At 48.0% G+C, this 26,533-nt stretch overlaps 1 long non-coding RNA gene across 2 annotated transcripts in view; it reads left to right on the forward strand.

The window, feature by feature from the left end:
* The first annotated feature begins 2,363 nt into the window (after nt 1–2,363).
* The window catches only part of LOC135916392 (uncharacterized), a 365,570-nt gene continuing 341,400 nt past the window's right edge, over nt 2,364–26,533 (forward strand). The window contains exon 1 of one of the 2 annotated variants that reach the window (XR_011507402.1): nt 2,364–2,441. This is a non-coding gene — a long non-coding RNA (uncharacterized lncRNA). Of the gene's footprint in view, nt 2,442–19,285; nt 19,415–26,533 lie in introns of those variants that run through there. The other variant, XR_011507403.1, reaches the window with a different exon arrangement.

Below are 26,533 nucleotides of genomic sequence, written 5' to 3' on the forward strand. Positions count from 1 at the left end.
CAAAAGAGGGCTCGTTGGGCTCCTCTGAGAGAAAAAGGTATATGTTATAAATATGCTCACATCACCATCGTTGGATGGTTGCGAAGGCAATATTTGAACTGCATTTAGTTTCTGTGCCACTGCTAATGGAGCCGAAGTATACATCTTCGTCAACTAAGGATAGCTTATGCAGCCCCCACTGATTCCCTCGATGATTGCAGGATATTTCGTCTAATGGCTGCTTGAAATATTGCGAAAAGCATGATATCTCAATAGAATTATAAAGCTTCCCGTCCGTAGCTTGGGCCCTTTCACGAAACAGAAAGAAAGAAAAAATCTTTCGGTGTCGGTCTTGCAAACACGTGGAAGATACCTGTACTGCTTTGTGGTAAGCATTGCGGCGTTTTGTGGACTCCAAGATTCCCCAACATACGGCAGCCACAGAAGCTACACTTCTGCAACTGCAGCTCGAGTTCTCAGTCTCGAACAGCGCCATACAAAGTAAAGTGTAACCAGGTGTTCACAGCTAAAAAAAAATCAACCGCCGTTTCACTCGGACGGAGCATTCAAAGCGAAGCAAGGTTAGACGTTGCGCTTGAGGTCGTCACGCTGTGTTGTAAAACCAGGTGGCGGCGACATAGCGCGACAAGCCAGGTCGTACAGCTGCTGTTGCGCGGAATGAATGGAATCCTGCAGCATTGTGACCAGACATGTCATAACTCTGGCGTGATGAAGAACATCGGCAGTGACGTTGCACGAGTTGCACCTCCCTGGTGCATGAGGTGAGACCGAGGGGAAAAGCGCAAGACGAAATAACTAGATACACGCAGCTTCACACTTGCAATACGTTTCTCTCAGTCCAGTGTACGCACTACAGCTCGTCACGCACCCTTATCATCCACAGAAATGCAAATTCACTAGCGTGAGACACTCGTGCCAGCGGTGGAAGACGAACGCTGCAGTGTCAACACGGTAGAGCCTAATGGACGGAGCGTGAGGGTGCTGTCCATGGCTGAAGTGATACCATAGGAGGGAGCGTCACGTGGCAGTCTTGAAAACTAGTCATAAAAGAGTATATAAGGGAGAACGAGCCCTAGTATTCACGTGATAGGGAAGTGGTAGATTCTTGTCGGCTTGCTTTGGTTGCGTCTCCTGCGGGAGATTTAGGAACAGGCTGTTACGTCTCAGCAAGACCAAAAGCCCTAATGAGACGATTACCCCGCGGCAACCCCACCCTTTCATTAGAGCGTATCCCAAAGTCAACGCAGGATTGACACCCGCAGTGGACGCGTCCACAAAAGGCGCATCTACCTGTACCTGATAGCCTGAAAAAATGATCAAAAATACCATCGTCGAAGGATAGCGTACAACGGCGCCTATCTTGGATTCCCATGTTGCTATACGGCCACGTCTTCCATACCATCTAAAGTAGAGTGCGGCGGAACGATGCCGTATCATGGGTGGGATATTGCGCCCAATTCGACGATTGGGATTGGCCGCGATACAGTCGTCAGATTCTCTGGTCGAGTTGCCTAAGGAAGACGATGGTACTAAAAGCGGAGACCTGTCGTGCAGTGGCGCTGGCATGTCCTGATGTGCAATCAGACGTTGACTATGCTCTTGCATGGAGCTGTCTTCCCTATCCGGAGAAAGTGCGACTAATGTAAAATTAATCCTTCGTATCATATCTGCTTGTGCGCGCATTTATCTTTGCTTCCGAGAACAAACGTGCCGACGTTTCCTTTCAAGATGACCTTCCCTGGCAATGGTATTTTTCTTTTCACACTGACCCTACCGCCGAACGTGGCTTTCTATAGAAGGCAACAAACGATTACTCGCCTTCATTCCGTCGACACGAACTGGCGTCCATATTTATGTCTATCGAGATGACTAATACACCTTTCCTCTTTCATTCCTACTACCGGACGTATTCTTGCATGGGCTCTGTGGTATCCTGGACCGAACGCCGCCTCGAGCCTCGACAATGCGCACATACGAGACAAGACAAATGCACGCCGTGGTTAGTGAAGCTTCAAGTGTGTGTCGTAGTCGAGTCTTTGTTGTGTCATTCACGTAGGGCACCGAACCACCATCCGTTACTTAGGTAGGTGGGTTGGTTCAAGGTGCAAGACGGCAGAACAAAAATTGCTAGAAATTGCTACCGTCATGAATGCCTCATACCACCGTAAGCACAATGCACGCATACCATAGAGAAACATACACCTACGAATACCTACGACACTGGAGCCGGTTCACGGCCGAACAAGTAAGGGCCTGACCAACCGCCAGGCGGCGTAGCAATGTACGCTTCCACTTCACCTCAAAGGTACACAGCTTATCATACGTCTACAATGTTACGTCCGCGTGTTCCGGTTCCACAAAGACGTTGATGCTGCCCCGGTTTTGTGCCGCTGGTTACGCCCGCCCCACCGTGCTTTTCAACGCGACGCCTCACTTTTTTGGTAAGTTACTTCCATGTAGTGGCAGAAATAATTTTGCCGTGTCTTGCGCTAAGAACATTGCCAGCAAGTCGCTTGTTCATGCTGGGTGAGCCTATTTTGGGCGTGTAGTATGGAATATGAGTCGCGACGCCCGTTTGCCGTGCAGCCACCCGTTCGTTTTTGCGCCGTCTTTTCCGGAAGAGCATGTGCGTTATTGCATCATGCGCGTAACTTTCCAAAAGTCACTCGCACTACCTCCTGTATGAAGCACAGAATTTGTTATCTGTGGTTCACCGGTATCATCACACAGACGGTTGATTTCGTGCGGCTCGAGCAGTGTAATGCGCATTTGGGATCGTTTTGTGAAGGCTGTTTACCTCGCTGTATGTGCGTGATGCATGCGCCTGCATGGGACGGTTCGGAAGTATCAGCTTTACTTGACACGTTGCTTGTCAAGGATAAAACATTCTTGTCGTGGTCTGCGCCCTTGGTCTGTGTCTGTGTGGTTATGAAGTGTGCGACCCTGTATATTTTTCCTCTGCGATTCCCAGTGTCAACAAGAAAAAATACTTTTTTGGATAGAACCACTGCTTCCTATTATATGAAACTGAAAGAACCGGCTGAAAAACTGCAACAAAAAAAAAGAATTGAAATAGCAGCCGCTGTCGCGGTCGACCCTCACATGTCGACGTAGCAGCAGTGTTTCTCCGTTTCCTCCTCCGTTCCTCAGTATAGGGTAACAAACTGGATTGTGTGTTCTTATTAATCTCCATCTTTTTCCTTGCTATTTAGTCTCTCTCTGTCTAAAAGGTACCAGACCACATTGAAGGGTCTCGCCATAAGATTGCAGTTCGACGCGTTGTGTAATGGCTATGAACTGCTTCATACTCAAAGAAAAATCCTAGTGAAAAAGCCGCTATACCAAAATTGTAGGTAAAACGAAGAGCTAAACAAAATAAAAATTGATTAGAAATGAAAAAAATAACTATTTTAGCGATTCTTTAGACTAAGTGAAACTCGATGTATCTAAAGCGCATGGCACAAAGATGCAAATATATGCGTATCACTGCCTGATTCAGTAGTCAGTGCATGACCAGTGAACAGTATGGGAGCATTTAAATGCTGAGTCAAGAAGAAAAAGTGCATACAACATCAATGAGGTGAGAAAGTTATCATAACATGGCAGACGGGATAAAATTTAAGTAATGAAAATTGTGAAGCGCTTTTCAAAAGGACTTGAGTTCAACTGCTCACAGTAAAATTGTTCTGGGGATTGCATGACTTCTCTCTGCTTATACGGGCACAACCGGGGTCCAAGCACATTCTTTACCGATAGAGGACGGCTATATCAACGCCGCCAAGACGACCACGTAGATCAATATGCTTTACGCATTCGTGTTCACAGCGGACAGGATTTTAAGAAAAATTTGTCAATCACCGATGCACATTTTCATTTTTCCAAAATGACGAAACGTTCGTGCAGGTACCATAGGAGCGCCAGTTGCCATGGCAATTAATTTCTGTGTGATAGTAAAGATGAAACTACTGTGTTTCTGTGAAGCAGCGATGGTAGCAACGTTCAAGTAAAACATTAAACAGAAGTTAACTGTGATTTGGCGCAATTTACGATTCGTTACACAACGCGTCGACATGGTATTGAAGAACTGACGGGTTCTTCACACGGGGCTCCTAAAGCCTGGCGTTCTACCGCAGGGTGTTGTAGACCCTAGCAGTATATCTGTATTTGCGTGCTTGTTCCACAGCACTTGACCCCCGCCGCAATAGCAAGGTACCTCCGATGTTTTGATTCTGATTGGCCGTGGGTTCGAATCCCGGCCGCGGCTGCCTCATTCAGATGGAGGCGGCATGCAATGGACGCTCGTGGACCGTGCATTAGGTGCGCATTAAAAATAACGTTACATGGTCTAAACTAATACGGAGTCACCCACTACGTCGTGCCTCATAGTCAGACCGTATACGGAGTCGCACTTCGTCGTGCCTTATAATGAGACCGTATACGGAGTCACCCACTATGTCGTGCCTCATAATCAGACCGTATAGGGAGTCGCGCACTACGTCGTGCCTCATAATCAGACTGTATAGGGAGTCGCACTTCGTCGCGCCTCATAATGAGATCGTATACGGAGTCACCTACTACATCGTGCCTCATAATCAGACCGTATACTGTATGCCAGTTGAGCAGATAAAAAGCTTGCATGAAAAAACATCTTTGCTGTTATCAGCAATATCTTAACCCTAAAACCAGATTAACTTTTTTTCCGCAAATTACACCATGTGTCGTATTTTCTTTGTTCAATGCATCCTGCTAAGAATTTATGCGCAAACGAACCGAGCCGAACTGTTTGTGAAGCGACTTCCTGGCGCCAACAGTTGTACACGTAGTGGATGACGGAACAACAGGGTTTGTGAAGATGGAGTGGCAGAGTGCTGACAATAAAGTAACGCGAATGAATCGCGCAATGCAACGAAATAAAGAGTGCAAACACGGCGCGGAATGCAGATGCCCGGGAAGAGAACAAGGCACGATTCGAAAAGAGAAATCCATCAAAGAGAATGACACGAAGAATAATGTGCAAACGTGTTCAGTTTTGTCGTGAGACCATAATTAAACTCTCTATGATTGGTGACGCGGGAAGGCAAATACAAATTTGCCGTGTTAGTGGTGTACGGTTGTTACGGACGGGATGAGAGAAGTAGCATTTCTCGGCCTTCAAATGGGTAGGAGCAATTTAGCCCTACCTCTAAGCTCGGGCAGCCCGTTCGCGGCGAGATAGTAGCAGCACATTTGTCTTCTGGTTGCGGGCCCACTACGCATGCAGCAGAAAGAAACGCACCATGGGGCCGAAAGAAAGGTACCGTGTCTGTGCTTTGTTCATTAATTCAGAGACACGTGATCAGTTTTGGCACTAGAAACATTCCAGATTACGTAGTTATCTGTATGCCTAACCTAGCAAGCGTGAAACATTCCCAGTGCATTACGCATCAGCAGCCCCTCACACAGATCGGGATCAACACAACTTTTGAGTTTGATTAATTGTACCTAAATGAGATAGGAAGCTCTCTAAAACGCGAACATTCCTTGCTCGGATGGACAAATGTATTGTTGAGCTATGCCTCTCTCTGTGAACACGCCGCGCGAGGCTAAGCCTAGACTTCAGTTCCGCTTGTGTCACGCCTGGTAGGACAACAGCGCCATCTGCGCCTGCTACATTTGCGTGATTGGGCAGTGGCTCCTTTTCTCAACACAGTGATTATAAAGTAAGCTGTGTGGGTAGTGTGATTGCAAGGATATGAGCGATAATGAGATAGCATGTTGCTCGTTGCACCGTGGCTTGGGCAAGTGAACCCTTGGATCCGTTTTAAGGAGGTTCGACGCCAAAAAAGAATTACATATCTTCTGTATTGCCTGATGCATCAATTACGCTATTATAGCTGGCTTATTAGCTAAATTTCTCTAGGCCTCATGTGCCGGTTAAAGGAAATAATCAGAAGCGCAAACGTATTAAAATATGCCAAGCATGAACAGCGATGCCATGGTCACGGAACTTACGTCATCAGTGGTTTGTTGTGAAACGATTATGCATACCTCCCGATAACGCTTGTGGGCAAAATAGGTTGTTCGGTTTAGCTTTGCTAATGCACTCATTTCCCCGTAGTTATTGCCTCCGGCTGCTAAGTGCTATGACGCAATGTCTCTAACTAGTCTATTCAGCGGTTGCACGCAGTGCGTTGTTTAATATTTTCATGTGCCAGGACATTTCAGGCAGCACACACAATTTTTTGTGCAAGATTTTATCAATACCACTTTAGTGTAATGAAATCTGGCATGTATAGGATATCGTTTTCAACCAGGCAAGTTTTTAGTATTTTCTTAGTTAAAGATTAAGTGCTCGCCTCTTAAAATGTCATGTTTTTTTTCTTCTTGCAGTCATTGAATGTTTTGTTTCAGCGTGCACCTTTTATGGAGTTTACCCAATGAACTCATGGTGAAGAGGACATTGAACATACATGCACGTTGAACAAAATGACAAATGCTTTAGGGATGTTGAAGATGAAATGTGTTATTCAGGAGGCCTAATGGTTTCCGCAGATCTGAAAAGGCTTTTCTGGAGAATTTCGTGGCATTTTACCCCCCATATTACTACATGACACTTCATGCATGTTTTTTAAGGTTTCGCTGGCCTCTTGCCGGAAGCATACGAGGCATTCATGAAATTGCCAAAAGAGGGCTCGTAGCCTTCTTATTCGAAATGTGTATATGTATATCTATATCTATCTATCTATCTATCTATCTATCTATCTATCTATCTATCTATCTATCTATCTATCTATCTATCTATCTATCTATCTATCTATCTATCTATCTATCTATCTATCTATCTATCTATCTATCTATCTATCTATCTATCTATCTATCTATCTATATCTATCTATCTATCTATCTATCTATCTATCTATCTATCTATCTATCTATCTATCTGTCTGTCTGTCTGTCTGTCTGTCTGTCTGTCTGTCTGTCTGTCTGTCTGTCTGTCTGTCTGTCTGTCTGTCTGTCTGTCTGTCTGTCTGTCTGTCTGTCTGTCTGTCTGTCTGTCTGTCTGTCTGTCTGTCTGTCTGTCTGTCTGTCTGTCTGTCTGTCTGTCTGTCTGTCTGTCTGTCTGTCTGTCTGTCTGTCTGTCTGTCTGTCTGTCTGTCTGTCTGTCTGTCTGTCTGTCTGTCTGTCTGTCTGTCTGTCTGTCTGTCTGTCTGTCTGTCTGTCTGTCTGTCTGTCTGTCTGTCTGTCTGTCTGTCTGTCTGTCTGTCTGTCTGTCTGTCTGTCTGTCTGTCTGTCTGTCTGTCTGTCTGTCTGTCTGTCTGTCTGTCTGTCTGTCTGTCTGTCTGTCTGTCTGTCTGTCTGTCTGTCTGTCTGTCTGTCTGTCTGTCTGTCTGTCTGTCTGTCTGTCTGTCTGTCTATCTATCTATCTATCTATCTATCTATCTATCTATCTATCTATCTATCTATCTATCTATCTATCTATCTATCTATCTATCTATCTATCTATCTATCTATCTATCTATCTATCTATCTATCTATCTATCTATCTATATATATATATATATATATATATATATATATATATATATATATATATATATATATATATATATATATACGCTGTCCATCGTTTCATGGTTGAGCAGCCTTTATTTGAAGTCCACCAAATCGTTCATAAACTGCTAACGGAGCCAAACCACTGAACGTCGTCACGTAAAGGCTAGGTTACGCTGCCCCCAATCATTGCCTGACTGACTGCTGCTTATTTTGTCTAAAGGATACTTAGAATAATATGAAAAGGATGTACCGGGACAAGAATTGTAAAGTCTCCCGTGAATAGCTCGAGTCTTTTTACATTGTTTGTATTCTTATGTATATGCCTGTACTACTATGTGTACAGACCCTTCTAACCCACTCCTGTAAAAATCCCTGATGGGATTGACAGTATCACAAAATAAGAAAAAAAAATAAATAAATAAATAAAGGAAAAGAACCACAAAACCTTTTGTTCTGACAGTTGCATACACATGAAAGATACCTGTGCTGCCTTGTGGTAAGCTTTGCGTCGTTTCGCGGCCCCCGAGATTCGACAATATACGGCAGCCGCAGAAGCTGCACTTCTCCAACTGCATCTCGTGTTCTGAGGCTTGAACGGTGCCTTACAAAATGAGGTATCACCAGCTCTACAGAGCCAAAAAAAAAAGAGATCCGCCATTTCACTTGGATGAAGCATTCAAAACCTAACAAGGTTAGACGTTGCTTTTCAGATGGTAACGCTGTGCTGTAACGCTAGGTGACGCCCACATAGCATGACACAGCAGATCGCACAGCTGCTGTTGCGCGGAATCAATGGAGTCGTGCAGCGTTGTGACCAGGCGTGTCACAACGCAGGCGTGTTGAAAAACTCCGGCAGTTGTGTTGCGCGAGTTGCACTTCGGTGGTGCATGAGACGAAACCGAGGGAAAAACTACAAAAGGAAATAACAAGAGATAAGTAACTTGAGATTCACAGACCATTCCTCTGAATACAGTGTATGCATAACAGTGCATCACGCATACTTATCGTCAACAGAAACGCAAATTCAATAGCGTGCGACACTCATGTCAGCGGCGGAAGACGAACGCTGCAGGGGCAACACGGTAGAGCCGAAAAGGCTGAGGGTGAGGGCACGGTCCACGGCGGAAGTAATTCACTAGGAGAGTGCGTCACGTGACAATCTTGACGCCTAGTCATAAAAAAAAAACATAGGGGAGAATTAGGCCCTATCCTAGTGGTAGGCAAACGGTGGATTCTAGTCGGCTTGCTTTGGTTGCATCTGCGGCGGGCATTTCGGAACAGAATGTTACGTCTGAACACGACCAAAGGCCTTAGTTAGGCGATTCCCACGCGTCAACTACACCCTTACATCAGAACGCATCCAGAAGTCTACACAGAGTTGATACTGACTGTGGCCGGGTCCACAAAAGGTCCATCTACCATTAGCTGACAACCCGAACTAATCGCGAAAAAGGCCAACGTCGAATAGTACTGAAGACCGGCGCAGCCCTTGGGTACACAGGTTGCCATACGGTCACATATTCCGTACCATGGAAAAGGAGTGCGGCGGAAAGATGCCATATAATAGGCGGGATATTGCGACCAATTCGACGATTGTGATTGGCCGCGATATAGTCATCAGATTTCCTAGTCGAGTCACATAGGGATGATGACGGTATTAAAAGCGGAGGCCTTTTGTACAGTGACGCGTGTGTGCTGATGTGCACTTAGACGTTTAATATGCTCCTGCATGGAGTGGTCTTCCGTACCTGGAGCCAGTGAACCTAATGTAAAATTAATCATACGTATCGTATCTGCTTTTGCGCGCATTTATCTTTGCTTCAGGGCACAAACGTGCCGATGTTTGCTTTCATGATAACCTTACCTCCCAACGGTATTTTTCCTTTCACACTGACCCTATCGCCCAACGGGGCTTTATATAGGAAGCAATAAACGATTGCTTGCCTTCATTCTCTCGACACGAACTGGCGTCGGTTTCTACATCCGTCGACATTACCGAATACACTTTTCCTCCTTCATTCCTACTACCGGGCGTATTTGTCGATGGGCTCGGTGGTATCCTAGCGCAAACGAAACCTCGAGCCTCAACAAGGCGCCCATGCGAGGCGAGAAAAATACACACCGTGGTTAGTGAAGCTTCAAGCGTGTGGCGTAGTCGAGTCTTTGTTGTGTCATTCAGGTAACGCACCGAACCACCATGCGATGCGTAGGTGGGTGTTTTGGTTCAAGGTGCAAGACTGCGGGACAAAAATTCTAGACTATACGCACCGCAGTATAAGGTGCGCAACAGCTGATTTGAACAACATCAGACCATGGGTGCCTGTTCTGCCTTGGTTTCGACGCGAGAGCGCTGTGTTGCGCACTCCAGGGTAGCGTATTGTACTGCTGCCTTGTTGTAGCAGCGCCTGCCTATCGTAGCTCGACCGACGTTACTTATTGGGTAGCGTGGCCTTGTCGGCGGGCTGCAGGCATCATCCGGTAGACCATGGTGACCAAGCAAGGGCAAGACGATTTCTAGTGCGAAACTTGCACGCTTTATTCAAAAGTGGGTGAAAGAAAATGAGAAGAGCATGAAGTGATCAAAAGTACATTTCGGAGTCCCTTAAACAGGCTCTCTAGAATCGTGGGATGGATGTTGCTTCCGTCAACGTCACGTGACCGGCACTGAAAGCCTGCTGAAAGAAGGAGGGCTCTTGCTTCCGTCTACGTCACGTGACCGGCACTGAAAGTCAGCTGAAAGTCACTGAAAGGAGGAGGCCGTCCGGCCTCCTGGAATTGTAGACGCTTGTCCGTCTCCCTTGTGCGTTGCTGGTTCGAAAAGTTCTCGTTTTGGCCATTCGAGGAACGGGTCCCTCTAAAGTGGCACACACACACACCCACAAAAGAGGCCTGTACACTGCGGGGCTTCCGCCAGACCGGCAGACACTCGAAACGGTCATGGCGAATTAGGAAGTCACGCTTCGTTTCGACGAGGACTGATGGAAGAAGGTCGGGTGAGAGAAAATTCTTTCTGCACGAGGTGCGTGACGCCAACCATAGCAGGCGAAGTCACGCCTCATTTCGACGAGGCAGGGTGAGAGATGGTTGGTTGAAATTCCTTTCTGCACGTGGAATCAGACGCCAACCCTAACAGCATCTCCGGCGGCGGAGGAAGATCCCGACGCGTAGGGACCAGCAGCCGCTGTGCGGGAGATCGGCGTTTCTGTAGCGGAATTCCCCTTAGAGTGACGAACCCTTAGTTCGTAGCTGGTAGATTACTGGGAGTGGTCATCAGTCCTCGTGGTGCTCTTGTGACGGTTGTCCCTGGTCCGGTCCGGTGAAATTGGTCTTCCAAGCAGGTCTCGCAACTTCTCGTCTACTGCGTGGGCGAGCAATCACCCCGAAACAGTGCCGGACCCACAACCACATAGTTGCGAGTACAAGGCCACCCTCCTCCAAGACACACCAGACTTGAAGAAAAACAAAACCCGCTACACCTTTCCCATTTCTTACGCGCGTCCCTCCCCCCTGAACTCCAAGAACAGCCATTTCTTGAAAGCGTTAAGACGTGGTTATTAAAAGCAGCTAACAATCGGCTCCACTTCGGAAAAAAAAACGTATGAAAGTACGTACAAATGCCACGGAAACGCGGGTGAGCATGAGGCTTTCTTTACTCTAGGGGCAACGACTCAAACCGTCGGCATTGCCGTTAAATTTACCCTTCTTGTAGCGAATATCGAAGCTGTACTGTTGAAGAGCCAAGCTTCAGCGCAAAAGACGACCGTTTATCGTAGAGATGGACTGCAGCCATGTGAGGGGACAGTGCATGGTCAGTCTCTATGGTGTATCTTGAACCAGCGATATAGGAAGCTAGCTTCTGCACCGCCCATACTATGCAGGCGCGTTCATTTTCTGATGCACTGTATGCTTCCTCATGAACTGAAAGCTTTCTACTGGCTGTTAGATACAGGACCTTTTCCTGAGCTCCCTTTGAGTTCACCAGACGACATCGAATCGCGTAACACCTAAATAAGAGGCGCAGAAGTACGTATACCACATTCCCGAGGCGCTGCACGTGCAAACGAGTCGGCGTCCCCCACCTCGTGCGCCGCAGGTGGAGCTATTCACTGTTTAACTCTTCCCAAAAGTGTAGCAGGAGCCTGGCACTGTTCCAGGTAACGTGGGTCCATAGGCAAGACGGCTGCAATGCACCGTGAAGCCCTGGCAGCAATCCCCCCCGTCCGCCTTCGTCACGGTAGTTGCAGACAGAGAAGTAAGCACTCGGAAAATTGGGGCCCAAGGATTGTGACGCAATCGCACGGGCGCTTACCATTGGCCGAAAATAACGACACCTGAGCGGGCTTGCCGATTGGCCGAAAATGGCGTCACCTGAACGGGCTCGCAGATTGGCCGAACGTGACGTGACTTCGAGACACTGAAGGGCTTAAAAGCCAGAGACCGGCAGCAGCAAGAGAACATTCCTTCAATCATCTCTTTCGAGCTTCTTGCCACGGGCCGTAGCGTGCGAGTTGTTGCCAGCCCGTTGTGACTCTGACTGTTAATTTCTTGGTCCTCTCACTGTAAATACACTCTAAGAAAAAAAGGACTAAAAGGGGTAGGGGGGCTAGTCCTTTTGGTGACTAACTGATTTGCCACAACAATTAGTCCTTTTGGGGACCAACTGACATGGGATGAACTGTTACTCCCCATGCGCTTACTCCTTCGGGGACTAACGGTTGCCCCTGCCCGATGGTCCTTAAGGGAGTAACGGTAATTGGTTCCGATGCTCCGCAAAGGTGGAATTAATTAAATTAGGCATTTATACTCTAATAAAAAAATTATAGTGCCTAAAAAAAACGTGCCAGAGAGCAGGATTCGAACTCACGTCCAAGCGGCGTGGTGAACCACTTCACCATGCCGCTTGCCTGATAAGACGGGATATTTAGACAAGGTCAAGCATTGGAACGCAAATGTGGCAATACAAAAGTGACTCCGTATTTTGTGCAAGCTATGCAAAGAGAGTCTAACGTTGAGTGTACTTGCAAACATAAGCGACTGCGACATGAAATCAGCCCGAGTATTTTTAGGGTGATTTAAACTGAGGCACTACGCCATGTATATTCCTCTGTCGCTTAGCGTGTCCCGTTTGAGCTACAGATCGCTAGAGTTCGCAACCTCCTTGGAACGGAAGGAACTTAGGTACTATTGACCAAGAAAATCTAGCCGTCTATGAATGACTTGTGCATTTAATGTGTATCACTCACTTATGGTGTCCGCACGAAAGGCATGGCTCTTCACATTCCAGCTTTCAAATTTCACGCAATTTTCTCACGAAGAGGCAAGGTGCTGCTTTGCATGTAGTTCAACAGACAATGCACGAACTTCGAAACGTTCACGATTTATAGACAATACCCTTTTCGCCGCATCGCTCCATGACACGGAGGAAAACAGCTAAGTGCCTGGGGAGTAACTGTTGCCGTTCGTCCTCCCATCGCTCTCTTTCCGACCAGGCACTAAACACTTACTCTCCGAAATTTGCACATGGCACGCACATTCATGCAGCTAGTCCTTTGAGGGACAAAAGCGCCCTTTTTAGGACTAGCGGCCCAGTTAGTCCCATTTTCCCTGGGAATTTTTTTAGAGTGTAATGTAAATAAACCTCCAGTTTTTCATGTCAAAGTGCTGCTCAACCTCGGCCAACTCCCGCATCCAACGGCAAGGTCCAAATATCTGGGGAACAGCAATAGGGATTGTCCTCCAGATCCTGACATGGCGTACAGAACAGGGTGTTCGTTCTCGTCATCTCTCTATTGACAGAGCACCACCCCCATAGCCCTGTCGCTGAAATCACACTGAAGAATGAATGGCTTAGAGTAGTCGGGCGCGTTTAACACTGGCTGATTCGTTATTGCCTTCTTCAGAATACTAAAAGCCTTTTCTTTAGCGTCATCCCACTGTACCGTTCGTGGTTCTGTTTTTCCGAGAGCATCCGTCAAAGATCTCTCAATCTCGAAATAGCGTGGGACATATCTTTTGTAATAATCCGTCAAGCCAAGGAACGAACGATCTGATGTCCCGCTTGGTGCGAAGTTGCGGGAAGTTGTCTGTTGCGGTCAATTTAACCTCGGATGGCCGACGATGGCCTTGCCCTATTACATGATCTAGATAAGCTACCTCCGCGCGCCCTAATTGGCATTTGGGAGCCTTAACAGTTGGCCCCTCGTAGAGGACACAGCATGGTTCCCAGGTGTTGCATATGGTCGGCCCATGACGAAGAAAAGATTGCAATGTCATCGAGATACGGAAGTGCAAAGTCCTCCATTCCTCGTAGAGCCTGGTCCATAAAGAAGCAATACGGCGCATTCTTCAATCCAAAGCTCAGGACTTCCGGACGAAAGGTTGCCATCGGGGAAATAAACGCCGAAAGCTTACTTGCCCTCTCGGTCAACAGAACCTGCCAATACCCTTTGACTAAATCGAGCGTAGAGATGAAATTAGCACTGCTCACTATGTCAAGCCTTTCCTCGATATGCGGTATTGGATATGTCTGGTCCTTTGTGATTAAATTGAGCCTGCGTGGTCGCGGCTCCTTTCCTGGGACCTCAACCAAGATAAGAGGCGAGGTATAATCATTCTTTCCTGGCTAGATTACACCTAGCTCTAACATCTTGTTAGAGCTAGGTCATGACTTCACGTTGACGAGGCGAAACGCGATAAGCTTTCGAACGAACTGGGTCCGACGAGGTCCACTCGACATCGTGAACGATCGCAGTGGTCCCACCCCGTGTGTCTCAAAATACGTCTTTAAATTCAAACACGAGTTCCCTAAGTTCGGCCCTTTCACTGGAATTCAACTCCACATGTTCTACTAACTTGTCAATGGTGTCGTGAATGTCGTTTGCCTTCGTCACTGCTGTTCGACAGGCATTTCCTCAGGTTGGTTAAGGGACATGTTCACACTGGCTTTCCTCTGCCTGTAGGGTTTAAGTAGATTGCTATGGCACACTTGTGGTGTCCTTCTTTTTCCCGGTACCGTGATTACGTAGTTTTCTTCAGATAATTTATGAAATATGTCAACCGGTCCTTTCCACTGAACCTCTAGTTTGTTTTTCAGCGAGGGTTTCAGGATCATTACCTTTTCCCCTACATCAAGGCGTCGCGTGCGGGCCGTCCTGTCATAGTAATGATCAGCATAGCTTGTGCCTTCCCCATTTCCTGCTCATCAATTATCGTGGTAGGGCTTACATTCAATAACTTTCTCCTGCATTCCGCCTCGCGAGACATTTCAGGTTCCGCTGCTTTCCTGACCTTTTCCTTAGCTGGTGTAATTTCCGCATTATCCCGTATAGGGCGGTCCTGTTCGGTACTGGTTGACAAACCATCCGTCAAGCCTGTTTCCTCCCCCAATGGACATTCGTACACTGCCTTGGCTGTGAGCTCCCTTGCCTTGGCATGAGTTAAGGCTTAAACTATACCTGCGCTAAACCCGATTCCCTTGCGTTGTAGCAAATCCTCTGATTTGTTAGAAAACAAGTAGGGATACTGCAGCGGGAGATGTGCCGAGACGGCGGCTTCAGTGTCCAGTACTGCTAAAGGGCCTTCGATACGATTCTTGGCCACAGGGAGACAAACACTGGAGGCCTCTACAGCTTGCCTTATCGAAGCACGACGGATGCACTACGTCCATCGTGGCTTCCGAGTCGCGAGAGCAGTCTACACGGTTTGCCGTTTACCACGAGGTCTCGAACGTATGGTTCTAGCAAGTTCAGGTTTTCTGCGTTACTACTTAGTGACATCGATACTAGTTTGGTATTTCTGCACCCCATGGAGATATGGCCCGTTTGGTGGCAGACTGCCACGTGACGCTCCTTCCTATTGTATCACTTCAGCCATGGACTGCACCCTCCCGCTCCATCCATTAGGCTCTACCGTGTTGCCACTACGGCATTCGTCTTCCACCGCTGGCACGAGTGTCTCACGCTAGTGAATTTGTGTTTCTGTGGACGATAAGTGTGCGTGACGCACTGTAGTGCATACACTGGACTGAGGCAAATGTATTGTAAAAGTCAGGCTACTTATATCTAGTCATTTCCTTTCGCGCATTCTCCCTCGGTCTCATCTCATGCACCACCGAGGTGCAACTCGTGCAACACCACTGCCGGCGTTCTTCATCTCGCCAGCGTTATGACACGCCTTGTCACAACGCTGCACGACTCCGTTCATTCCGCGCAACAGCAGCTGTACGACCTGCTTTGTCGCGCTATGTCGCCGCCACCTAGTGTTACAACACAGCATGACGACCTCAAGCGCAACGTCTCACCTAGCTACGCTTCGTCCGAGTGTAACGGCGTTTTCTTAGCTTTGTAAAGCTGGTGATACGTTACTTTGCATGGCACTGTTCAAGCCTCAGAACTCGAGCTGCAGTTGCAGAAGTGAAGCTTCTGTGGCTGCCGTATGTTGGCGAATCTCCGAGCCCACAAAACGCCGCAATGCTTACCGCAAAGCAATACAGGTATCTATCCCGTGTTTGCAAGACTGGCATCGAAAGATCTTTTCTTTTATTCATCTCCGTAAAAGGGAGCAAGATATTGAAGGGAAGCTTTATAATTCCTTTGCGATATCATGCTTTTCGCAATATTTCAAGCAGCCATTAGACAAAATATACTGCATTCACCGAGGCAAAAGAATTACGTGTCTTCTGTATTGCCTTATGCATCGATCACGCTATTACAGCTGGCTTACAAGCTAAATTTCTCTAGGCATCCTGTTCTGGTTAAAGGAAATAATCAGAAGCGCAAGCGGATTAAAGTATACCGAGCACGGACACCGATGCGGCGTTCACGGTGCTTACGCATCTAGTGGTTTGCTGTGAAATATTTATGGATGCCTCCCGATAACTCCTCTATGCAAAATAGGTTGTTTGGTTTAGCTATACTAATGCGCTGATTCCCACATAGTTATTGGCTCCTGCTGTTCCGTGCCATGACGCAATGACTCTAATCGCTCTATTCAGCGGTTGCATGTAGCGTGTTGTTTACTATTCTCATCTGTCAGGACAAGCCAAGCAGCGCACACATTTCTTTATGCAAAATTTCATCAATAACACTTTAGTGTAATGAAATCTAGAATTGTATACATATCCTGCTAACTTATCACGCGTTTTCTATCAGGCAAGTATTTGTCATTTCTTAGTTAAAATTAGGTTAACAAACGTCATGTTCTTTTTTTTGCAATCATTCAATATGTGGTTTCAGCGAGCAGCTTCTGTGGAAATTAACCGAATGAACTCATGGTGAAGAGGACATTAAACGTACATACACGTTGAACCAAATGACAAGGGCTTTAGGGATGTTGAAAATTAAATGTGTTATTCAGGAGGCCTAATGATTTCCGTGGAGCTGAAGAGGCTTTTCACTAGAATTTAGTGGCATTTTACACATCATACTACTACATGACACTTCATGCATCTTTGTTAAGGTTTCGAGGGGCTCTTGCCGGACGCATACGAGACATTCATGAAACGGACAAAAGAGGGCTCGAGGGGCTCTTCTTAGAGAAAAAGGCATATGTTATAAGTATGTTCATATCGCCACCGTTTGATGGTCGCGAAGACAATATTGAACGTATGGACTGCAACGCTGCACCGCCAATGGAGCCAAACAATTCATCTTCGTCAACTGAGGATAGCTTACGCAGCCCCCACGAATTCCCTCGGTGATTGCAGTATATTTTGTCTAATGGCTGCTTGAAATATTGCGAAAAGCATGATATCGCAAAGGAAATATAAAGCTTCCAGTCAATATCTTGCGCCCTTTTACGGACATGAAAGAAATAAAAGATCTTTCGATGCCAGTCTTGCGAACACGGGATAGATACCTGTATTGCTTTGTGGTAAGCATTGCGGAGTTTTGTGGACTCGGAGATTCGCCAACATACGGCAGCCACAGAAGCTACACTTCTGCAACTGCAGCTCGAGTTCTGAGGCTTGAACAGTGCCATGCAAAGTAACATAACACCAGCTTTACAAAGCTAAAAAAAAAAACGCCGTTACACTCGGATGAAGCGTAGCTAGGTTAGACGTTGCGCTTGAGGTCGTCATGCCGTGTTGTAACACTAGGTGGCGGCGACATAGCGCGACAAAGCAGGTCGTACAGCTGCTGTTGCGCGGAATGAATGGAGTCGTGCAGCGTTGTGACAAGGCTTGCCATAACGCTGGCGTGATGAAGAACGCCGGCAGTGGTGTTGCACGAGTGGCACCTCGGTGGGGCATGAGATGAGACCGATGGAGAAAGCGCGAAAGGAAATAACTAGATATAAGTAGCCTGACTTTTACAATACACTTTTCTCAGTCCAGTGTATGCACTACAGTGCGTCACGCACACTCATCGTCCACAGAAACACAAATTCACTAGCGTGAGACATTCGTGCCAGCGGTGGAAGACGAACGCTGCAGTGGCAACACGGTAGAGCCGAATGGACGGAGTGGGAGGGTGCAGTCCATGGCTGAAGTGACACAATAGGAGGGAGCGTCACATGGCAGTCTTGAAAACTAGTCATAAAAGAGTATATAAGGGAGAACGAGCCCCTATTCAGGTGATAGGGAAGCGGTAGATTCTAGTCGGCTTGCTTTGGTTGCGTGTCCTGCGGGAGATTTAGGAACAGGCTGTTACGTCTCAATAAGACCAAAAGCCCTAATGAGACGATTACCCCGCGGCAACCCCACCCTTTCATCAGAGCGTATCCCGAAATCAACGCAGGGTTGACACCGACGGTGGAACTGTCCACAAAAGGCGCATCTACCTGTACCTGAAGGCCTGAAAAAATTATGAAAAATACCATCATCGAAGGATAGCGTAGAACGGCGCCTATCTTGGATTCCCATGTTGCTATACGGCCACCTCTTCGATACCATCTGAAATAGTGTGCGGCGGAACGATGCCATATCATGGGTGGGATATTGTGACCAATTCGACGATAGCGATTGGCTGCGATACAGTCATCAGATTCTCTGGCCGAGTTGCCTAAGGAACACGACGGTATTAAAAGCGGATACCTTTCGTGCAGTGGCGCTGACGGGTCCTGATGTGCACTCAGTGCGAATAATGTAAAATAAGTCCTTCGTATCATATCTGCTTGTGCGCGCATTTATCTTTGCTTCCGAGAACAAACGTGCCGACGTTTCCTTTCAAGATGACCTTCCCTGCCAACGGTATTTTTCTTTTCACACTGACCCTATCGCTGAACGTGGCTTTCTATAGAAGGCGATCAACGATTACTCGCCTTCATTCTGTCGACGCGAACTGGCGTCCGTTTCTATGTCCGTCGACATGACCGATACACCTTTCCTCTTTCCTTCCTACTATCGGGCGTGTTCTCGTATGGGCTCTGTGGTATCCTGGACCGAACGCCACCTCGAGCCTCAACAATGCGCACATACGAGACGAGACAAATACACGCCGTGGTTAGTGAAGCTTCAAGTGTGTGACGTAGTCGAGTGTTTGTTGCGTCATTCACGTAGGGAATCGAACCACCATCCGTTACTTAGGTAGGTGGGTTGGTTCAAGGTGCAAGACGGTAGGACAAAAATTGCTAGAAATTGCTACCGTCATTAATGCCTCATACCGCCGTAAGCACAATGTACTCATACCATAAGAAACATACACCCACGAATACCTACGACACTGGAACCGGTTCACGGCCCAACAAGTAAGGGTCTGACCAACCGCCAGGCGGCGTAGCAATGTCCGCTTCCACTTCACCTCAAAGGTACACAGCTTATCATACGTCTTCAAGGTTACGTCCGCGTGTTCCGGTTCCACAAAGACGTTGATGCTGCCCCGGTTTTGTGCCGCTGGTTACGCCCACCCCACCGTGCTTTTCAACGCGACGCCTCACTTTTTTGGTAAGTTACTTCCATGTAGTGGCAGAAATAATTTTGCCGTCTCTTGCGCTAAGAACATTGCCAGCAAGTCGTTTGTCATGCTTGGTGAGCCTATTTTGGGCGTGTGGTATGGAATATGAGTCGCGATGCCCGTTTGCCATGCAGCCACCCGTTCATTCTTGCGCCGTCTTTTCCGGAAGAGCATGTGCGTTATTACATCATGCGCGTAACTTTCCAAAGGTCACTCGCACTACCTCGTGTTTGAAGCACAGAATTTGTTATCTGTGGTTCACCGGTATCATCACACAGACGGTTGATTCCGTTCGGCTCGAGCAGTGTAATGCGCATTTGGGATCGCTTTGTGAAGGCTGTTTACCTCGCTGTATGTGTGTTATGCATGCGCGTGCATGGGCGGGTCGCAAGTGTGAGCTTCACTTGACACGTTGCTTGTCATGGCTAAGGCATTCTTGTTGTGGTCTGTGCCTTTGGTCTGTGTCTGTGTGGTTATGAAGTGTGCGATCCTGTATATTTTTCCTCTGCCATTCCCAGCGTCAACAAGAAAAAATACTTTTTTTTGTATAGAACCAATCCTCCCTATTATGTGAAACTGAAAGAATCGGCTGAAAAACGGCAAAAGAAATAATTGAAATAGCAGCCGCTCTGATGGCATGACTTTTACAATTTGCGTGTGCTCATTCAGCCTTGCTTAGGTTCTTCGAGAAGCTTAGCTGTTCTTCTGGTGAGAAGGCTGCGATTCGCGAGATTATTGCGTCTGTATGAACGACATGCTTAAAAATGAGATATTAACTTTCTCGCACAACACTATTGAAGACGTGGTTGAACATTTTAGCAGCCTAAGGTGAACTAGAATATAAAGCATTGCTACCGAGACCAAGACAGAGCTAAACCACGCCTCCAAAATCGCAGAAGACAAAATTAGAGGTCTCACCAGCCGGTCGGGGCGCTGGTGGCAGTGCATTAGTGACGAGGTACTCACCATCAGGAACAGGTGGAGAAGACAACAGTTCAATATAGGCTATTAGCCTTGGCGACAGGCCAATAAACTCGGTGGGGCGTAAGCAACACTAGGGCGTGTCAGAAGGTTCTTTGAGAATCGGCAACTCAAGCAGTCAATAAGAGCAGAATGCGCGGAGAGAAAGTCGAGGCCGAGAATCAGGTCGTGAGGGCAATGAGCAATCACGGTTAAGAGGACAGGAGTGTGGCTGCAGGCGATGCTGACACGTGCCGTACACATGCCGACGATTGGCACAGTACCGCCATCCGCGAGGCAACGACGCGTGCCGACGCTGGGGTGAGGAGTTTTTTGAGTCGTCGTCGGAAGGCAGCACTCATAATAGAAAGGTGTGCCCTTGTATCGATGCGTGCAGTCACAGGATAGCCGTCAACGTCAACTATAAGAAGGTTTCGGTTGGTAGGTAACGTGAGCAGAGGATTTGGGGGCAGGGTTGACAACGCAGCTTCACCTCCAGAAGCTGCAGTGCTTAGCTTTCCGGCTGGTTTCGGGAGGCGATAGGCGGCGAAGAGAAGCGACGGGGTTGGGGCGAACGAGACTGATGGCGTCTAGGTGAGGACGAGCGGCTGTGGTGAGTCTTGGGAGCAGGAGCATCAGCGGCAGTGAGTTAATGGCAGGTGGCATAGGGAACAGAAGGTTCAACGGCGCGGGAATAAGCGGCGGCCTGTGTCCGAGGAGGTGGTGGCCATCGGTTGCGACAGTGACGATCGACGTGGCCGATGCGACAGCAGTGGAAGCAGATCGGCCTGTCATCAGGGGTAAGCCATCAGGGTAAGCATCGGATGCGTTGCGACGAGGTCTGGCAGAAAAGGACTGCCGGGGATGAGGAGGGCCGCTGGAGAATTGGGTAACGCTGGGTTGAGAGGTTGAACGTACAGAGTTCAGACCCATGTCCTCAAATTGCTGTCTGATGAAGGCCTGAATCATCGCAATCCTGGTTGCAGGTGGCTCGGGGGCCGTCGCGGAGAAAGCTGGCGAACAGGCGGCCTCGAGCTCGCGGTGAACAATACAGGTTACGTCGTGACAGGTGGTGGCCTGACGCTGTCGACCCTCACATGTCGACGTAGCAGCAGTGTTCCTCCGTTTCCTCCTCCGTTCCTCAATCTAGGGTAACAAACCGTATTGTGTTCTTGTTGATCTCCATCTTTTTTCTTGCTATTTAGTCTCTCTCTCTCTCTCTAAAAGGTACCAGACCATATTGAAGGGTCTCGTCATGAGATTACAGTTCGACGCGTTGTACAATGGTTATTAACTGCTTCATACTGAACAAACAAAATCCTAGTGAGAAAGCCACTATCCCAAAATTGTAGGTAAAACGAAGAGCTAAACAAATTAAAAATAGATTAGAAATGAAAAATAACTATTTTAGCGATTGTTTAGACTAAGTGAAACTCTATGAATCTAAAGCACATGGCACAAAGATGCAAATATATGCGTATCACTGCGTGATTCAGTAGTCAGTGCATGACCAGTGAGAAGTATGGGAGCACTTAAATGCTGAGTCAAGAAGAAAAAGCGCATACAACATCAGTGAGGTGAGAAAGTTATCATAACATGGCAGGCGGGATGAAATTTAAGTAATAAAAATTGTGAAGCACTTTCCAAAAGGACTTAATGAGTTCAACTGCCCACAGTAAAATTGTACAGGAAATTTTATGACTTCTCTCTGCTTATACGGGCACAACGAGGGTCCAAGCACATTCTTTACCGATATAGGACGACTATATCAAAGCCGCCACGACGACCACGTAGTTCAATACGCTTTACGTATTTGTGTTCACAGCCGACAGGATTTTAAGAAAGTTTCGTCAATCACCGATGCACGTTTTCATTTTTCGAAACAGACGAAACGTTGGTGCAGGCACCATAGGAGGGCCAGTTGCCATGGCAATTAATTTTTGCGTGATAATAAAGATGAAAGTACTGTGTTTGTGTAAAGCAGCGATGGTAGCAACGTTTAAGTAAAACATTAAACAGAAGTTAACTGTGATTTGGCACAATTTTCGATTCGTTACACAACGCGTCGACATTGTATTTAAGAACTGACGGTTCTACACACGGGGCTCCTAAAGCCTGCGCTTCGCGGCGTTCTACCGCAGGGTGTTGTAGACCCAAACAGTATATCTGTATTTGCGTGCTTGTTCCACAGCACTTGACCCCCGCAGCAATAGCAAGGTACCTCTGATGTTTTGATTCTGATTGGCCGTGGGTTCGAATCCCGGCCGCGGCTGCCGCATTCAGATGGAGGCGACATGCAAGAGACGCTCGTGGACCGTGCATTAGGTGCGCATCAAAAAAAAGCATTACACGGTCTAAACTGATACGGAGTCGCCCACTACGTCGTGCCTCATAATCAGACCGTATACGGAGTCGCACTTCGTCATGCCTCATAATAAAATTGTATACGGAGTCGCCTACTACGTCGTGCCTCATAATCAGACCGTATACGGAGTCGCACTTCGTCGTGCCTCGTAATGAGATCGTAACGGAGTCGCCTACTACGTCGTGCCTCGTAATCAGACCGTATACGCAGTCGCACTTCGTCGTGCCTCGTAATGAGATCGTATACGGAGTCGCCTACTACGTCGTGCCTCGTAATCAGACCATATAGGGAGTCGCCCACTACGTCGTGCCTCATAATGAGATCGTATACGGAGTCGTCCACTACGTCGTGCCTCATAATCAGATCGAGCTTTTGGCTCCGTAATTTGACTTGCAATAATTTAACTTTTATTACCTTTTTGTTTTGTTTACTATGTTCGTTAGCCCAGATCTTAGAGGGGAGAGAGTCGCTGGCAAGTATACACGTTATATACACATTAAAAAAACATTTTTTATCCCCAATTTGTGCCATAGCTTCAGAACCGGATCAGGAAGAAAGAGGCGAAAGTGCGTTACCATCCCCTTCGGGAATGAAGTTGTCATTTGTTTTCATTAATGAGGCTGGGCTATCGAAAGTCTGCTTTCCCTAAATAAGTCTCACAATTTTAAGGAGATGTTATATTTCCCACCTACTAAAGTATGATGTGAGAAAACATCGCACCCATGGTATTTGTCACTCAAGAGGGACTCAACCAAATTCTAGTCCTCTTCAGAGCTTATTATTTCTGAGACGTTTGCGCTTCTGAGACAGCAAGTTTCTCGGGTAGTTCCACCCGACATTCACCAAGGAAGAGTGGGACGCGCTCCTGCGAAGTCCCGTCTTTGAAGACAAAATCCTGGCCGTCCAGGCTAGACCTCTCAGTCCCGTCGTAGGATTAGCCGGGTGCGCGTTTTATCACGTTTTTCTGGACCCAATAAATACTTACTCGCTCACTCTCACTCACTCACACTCACTCACTCACTCACTCACTCACTCACTCACTCACTCACTCACTCACTCACTCACTCACTCACTCACTCACTCACTCACTCACTCACTCACTCACTCACTCGCTCGCTCGCTCGCTCACTCAATCACTCACTCACTCACTCACTCACTCACTCACTCACTCACTCACTCACTCGCTCACTCACTCACTCACTCACTCACTCACTCGCTCGCTCGCTCGCTCGCTCACTCACTCACTTTAATATTTTCATGTGCCAGGACAAGTCAGGCAGCGCACACATTTTTTTGTGCAAGATTTTATCAATACCACCTTAGTGTAATGAAATCTGGCATGTATAGGATATTGTGTTCAACCAAGACACGTTTTACAAGACGTGTTTTCAACCAGGCAAGTTTTTAGTAATTACTTAGTTAAAGATTAAGTGCTCGCCTCTTAAAATGTCATGTTTCTTTTTCTTGCAATCATTGAGTATTTTGTTTCAGCGTGCACCTTTTATGGAATTTGCCCAATGAACGCATGGTGAAGAGGACATTGAACATACAGCACGTTGAAGAAGAAGAAGAAGAAACTTTAATAAAGAATAGTCCGGCAGTCCTTGCTGTTGTGGCCTCAGGTGACGGCTCGAAGTCCTTGGACTCGAGCGGCATCTTCGGCTTGCCGGACGGCCCAGAGCTGGTCTGCCAGCTCTGAACTTCTGATAGCCGCCTCCCAGCGGCGGCGACGCCTACGGAGAAGGTCCCCGGCGGCTCCCGCATCCGGGGCGGCGTCGGGAAGAAGCGAGCTCGAGCCTTCTCCCACCCTGGCAACGGCCGCGATTATGGACGCGTCGCTAACGGAGCTGGTCTGATTGCCGTTGTTGCCGGCACACTCCCAGAGCATGTGTCGCAGCGTTTCTCTCTGTCCGCATGTTTTACACGCGTCTGTTGAATATAAACGCGGATAGCAGTGGTGTAAGATAGCGGGGCTAGGGTAGGTGTGTGTTTGGAGCAAGCGTAACGTTACGGCCTCGTTCCTGTTCAATTTGTCGTGCTGTGGCGGGAATGTGCGTCTTTCGAGTCTGTAGTGTTGGGTGAGGTCTCTGAACGTGGTTAGGCGATCGCCCCACGCCCAGTGTGCTTCTTGTTGTGTTTCTGTTGTAGTGTCCCGATCCGGCAGATCCGATGCCCCGCTCTCGGGGGCGGAGGCGGCCACATAATCAGCGACGGCTCGGCGTGTGAGACCTCGAGCCGTGGCGTGGGCCGCCTCGTTGCCCGCGAGCGGAACATCGGTATGTGCCGGGGTCCAGAGGAGGAAGACCGTAGAATTTTGGCGTTGCGAGGGCGATGACGAGTCGCCGTCGTCAGAAATTTGGAGTATGCGGGCCGCTTCCCGCGAGACACGACCGCGCGCGAAGCCGCGGATTGCCGCCTGCGAGTCGCTGATCACGATCGCAGCGTTCGGCACCGAGACGAGTGCTAGGGCTATCGCGGCTTCTTCGGCCGCCTCCGTGTGTCCCGTGGTCACCGTGGCGCTCGCGAGGCACTTACCCGAGCGGTCTACAACCGCTATCGCGTGAGCGCTTCTCCCTCCTCCATATGGAGCCGCGTCTACGTATACCGCCTCGTTGCTGTTACCAAACTTCTTCTGTAGGTCGCTTGCTCGTTTGTTGCGTCTCCCGGTGTGGTGCGTAGGGTGCATGTTCTTGGGAAGCGGCGGGATGATCAGGCGGTCGCGAACAGAGGCGGGAACCGTCGTCTTCTCTCCATGTTGGGTGTGGTACGCGATGCTGAGCGACTCGAGGATGCATCGACCTGCCTTTGACCTTGATAATCGTTCGTATTGTGCAATGTCGTGCGCCTCGATTAACTCGTTAAGGGAGTTGTGAACTCCGAGCTCTAGAAACTTGTCGGTGCTCGCGTTGAGTGGAACGCCGACCGCCCTCTTGAAAGCCTTTCGGATCATGCATTCGAGTTTGTTTTTTTCGGACCCGATCCACCTCAGGTAGGGGGCAACATACGTTATGCGGCTTATCGCGTACGCCTGCACGAGACGGATCGCGCACTCTTCACGCATACCATTGCGTCTATTCGTGATGCGATGCAAGAGTCGGATCGTGTCATCTACCGAACGACGAAGTATTCGCACCGTCTCTCCGTTATGGCCGTTTGCTTGCAGGTGTAACCCTAGGATTCTAATTTTCTCTACGTGTGGTACGGGAGTACCATCTGCCAATGTGATGCGTATTTTGGAATAATCCCGTTCCTCTTCGAGCAAGGTTTTACGACCTCTCCTTGTGGGTTTATAGAGTAAGAGTTCGGACTTGGTAGCCGAGCACTCGAGGCCCGTTCCACGCAAGTAATTCTGAACCGCATCTACTCCTGCCTGTAGCGTTCGCTCGACGTGACCGTCACATCCTCCCCCGGGAACCCAAAGGGTGATGTCATCCGCGTAGAGACTGTGATATAATCCTTCTATTTCTGTTAATTTCTCGGGTAGACCAAGTAGAACTAAATTAAAGAGCAATGGTGATATGACGGATCCTTGCGGCGTGCCGCACGGACCCGTCTCAAATTCCGGCGATTCCTCGTCGCCGACGACGACGCATGCGCGCCTGCCCGCGAGGAAATCTCTAACGTAATTATACATTCTTTGGCCTAGTCCTAATGTTCTAATTGTTTTTAAGATCGATTCGTGCTTAACGGTGTCAAAGGCCTTTTTAATATCTAAGCCTAGAATTGCCTTAGTGGAGCTGGTAGTGTCGTCTACGATCTGGTGTTTAAGCTGAAGCAATACGTC

Source organism: Dermacentor albipictus, chromosome 7, assembly GCF_038994185.2.
Source record: "Dermacentor albipictus isolate Rhodes 1998 colony chromosome 7, USDA_Dalb.pri_finalv2, whole genome shotgun sequence".
Lineage (NCBI taxonomy): Eukaryota > Metazoa > Arthropoda > Arachnida > Ixodida > Ixodidae > Dermacentor > Dermacentor albipictus.